Source organism: Austrofundulus limnaeus, unplaced genomic scaffold, assembly GCF_001266775.1.
Source record: "Austrofundulus limnaeus strain Quisiro unplaced genomic scaffold, Austrofundulus_limnaeus-1.0 Scaffold74, whole genome shotgun sequence".
In the NCBI taxonomy this organism is placed as follows: Eukaryota; Metazoa; Chordata; class Actinopteri; order Cyprinodontiformes; family Rivulidae; genus Austrofundulus; species Austrofundulus limnaeus.
In genome coordinates, this window is record NW_013952476.1 from 447,103 (window position 1) to 449,649 (window position 2,547).

Here is a 2,547-nt window from a genome sequence, read left to right on the forward strand (position 1 = left end):
AGTAATCCCTTGGTGAAAGTGTTAGCTAACTGCAGTGTGTAGCATATTCTCTGCTCATTGTTCAGTCAATAAAACCCTCGCTTATTGGTTGTATGCTAAGCGACAGCGACAAAAGTTGAACATTTTTCAACTTTCATATGTCGCGTCGCAAGCTCGCGTGTGCACGTCTACGTGTACGAGCGTGAAATTTCACATGCACTATTTTCGCCGGTCGCTTAGCTGGAGGAGGGCAAGTGATTGTCGCCTCACCGCACAGGCTCCATAGGAAATGAATGGAGAGTGAGCGACGTTGCCTCCCGTGTGTCGAGCCCTTTACTCTCACACGCCTCCGGTGAGCGGGAGAAAACAGCACACCAGCTGGTTGCTGTTTTTAAGAACTGCTGGTTGGAAAACACTCGATTCAAAACATGGCTGAAACAAGGACCAAATCCTGAAGTAGCTTCCTGCAAGAGATTCAAACAGGACCTGCAGCTTTTTACGATGGGAGAGTCGGTGCTCTCGAGCCGTGATGCTAAGCTAACTTACAGCAGATAAATTGTAAATTGATTGTTTGAAGGTTGGATGGAGCTAGAATTTTAGCTCATCTACTGTAGCTTAAAATTTGCAACAACAGAATACTTTTATTGAAAATGGTAGTAAAGTTCAGCTAATGGTGTGAGGTTGTGTGTTTTTGTCAGTCTGTTATTTTATTGGTTTTTACCTTCGGTTACGGTCCCCTTGTCGTCCTTGTTGTTTTTGCTGCCACGACAGCTTTTGCTTTATTTTTATAATAAATATTATTCTTAAAACTCTTACCTCGCCTGGATTTTGGGATCATCTCTCCTCGTCATCATAACAAATGGTTTAATTACACAAAAGTATCCGTGGCTTCCATTGTGTGCTGTGCCTCTGATGCCCCTTGGCCTCCTCCTTCCTGAAGGTCCSTTTCCTATTAATACTAAATTGCAGAATTGTGTTCAGCTCAGTATTTTAGCATGTTGATAGGTTCCCTTCACATAGAGAACACTGTGTGTGTTGTGGTTATAAAGCTCTCTGGAGACAGGCAGAGACTGCTCTGAAGTTTGGTGCTGGAAAGTCTTGGAAATTTACCTTGAAAAGTGCTTGAATTTTACTGTGGGAGAACTGTGCTTATTTCAAGTATMTACTTTATTTTAGCTCAGTTATAGTTCATAAAATATGTGCAGTCATAKATACTACTTGTGTGAACTAGCTCACCTGTGTTTTTAGGTAAACATATCAAAAAGGTTACATTTCTTTTAGGAGCTTAATKCTGTTTTGAATGGGATTGTTTTAAGAATCTTCACAGGCTTGTTTTGAAGACATCTGCCATTCTAGCCTTGRATGCTCAGTCCTTACAGTACAGTATTTTATTTTGTTTTTAATCACTTTTGATTTACATTTTAGACTTTTAGCTTCATGTGTTATGATTGTGATATAAGGATTTGCWAATGCATGTTTGTATTTATGTAAATACAGGTAATAATAATAATAAGTTTTATTTTACTAGGCAGCTCAATAAAAAACAGCTTGTCATTTAAAATGACGACTTCTCTTGGGTGCAGCAGATTTCTAATGCTYTCATAAAGTGTTCAGATCTGTATAAAGATGTTTTGAATATGCTGTGTATTACTACTTTGACTTTCTGGTTGTTGTTTGTTTCGAGGGGGTTTAGAGCAAAAGCAGCTCCTGCCAAAAAATACAGTTGGTAATTTAAGTTTAGAGTGAGATATTTGTGTTTTTATTAATCTGACGTTATGAAAGTGTTTGTGTTTGATTCCATAGACGTGAGTGCGGCCGGGCCTCAGACAGGGAGGGGTTTTCTGTGTGTGTGTGTGTGTGTGTGTTAATATCTGAGAGTGTGTTAGTGTTTGTTTTGTTTTAGAACCAAACCCTGCCTTCATCAACACTGACTGTTATCCAGGAGGCATCATAGTGTTTCCATTATGACAATCAGAACCACTAATGCTAATGTAAATGAAAATGCTTCCAGTTTCTCCCCGCCTCTGGGTGTGAGGCAGCGTGCTGTAACAAATCACCAGGGGTTTGAAGTTTGTTTTTCACATTTTGCTATTTCTTGGCTTGTCTTTGAAATTGGACATTAGATGAAAACAGAAGGATAAAAGGCTGTACTGAGCTGACATGCCAAATGTAGAAGATAATAAGGTACACTTTGACTCGTAATTTTGCAAGTGGATGGTTTATACCTCAGTGCCACTGAGCAAAACATCCTTTGTTGATGGGGGTTCGAGGACAGAGCTGGAGCAAAGCTTCCAAAGTGCTTGCATCTGTTTTGCAGATGTTGTTAATATTGGGTTACTGCAGATAAAATGATTGTCAAAAAATGTTAATTAAAACCTCAAACACTTTGCAGTTTGTTTACTCAAATCTACATAACTGCACAGTGACACAATGCTCCATGTTTCTGCTCCGTTCTGATTTTCACCAGCTTTTCAGCTGTCCTCCATCTCTGCTGCGTTCACTCTGAGGTTCAGTCTCGTGTGTGTGTGTGTGTGTGTGTGTGTGTGTGTGTGTGTGTGTGTGTGTGTG

The 2,547-nt window shown here is 39.9% G+C and overlaps 1 protein-coding gene across 2 annotated transcripts in view; it reads left to right on the forward strand.

The window, feature by feature from the left end:
* vps13b (vacuolar protein sorting 13 homolog B) overlaps positions 1 to 2,547 on the forward strand; it is a 394,105-nt gene that overhangs the window by 289,446 nt on the left and 102,112 nt on the right. The window lies entirely within an intron of this gene.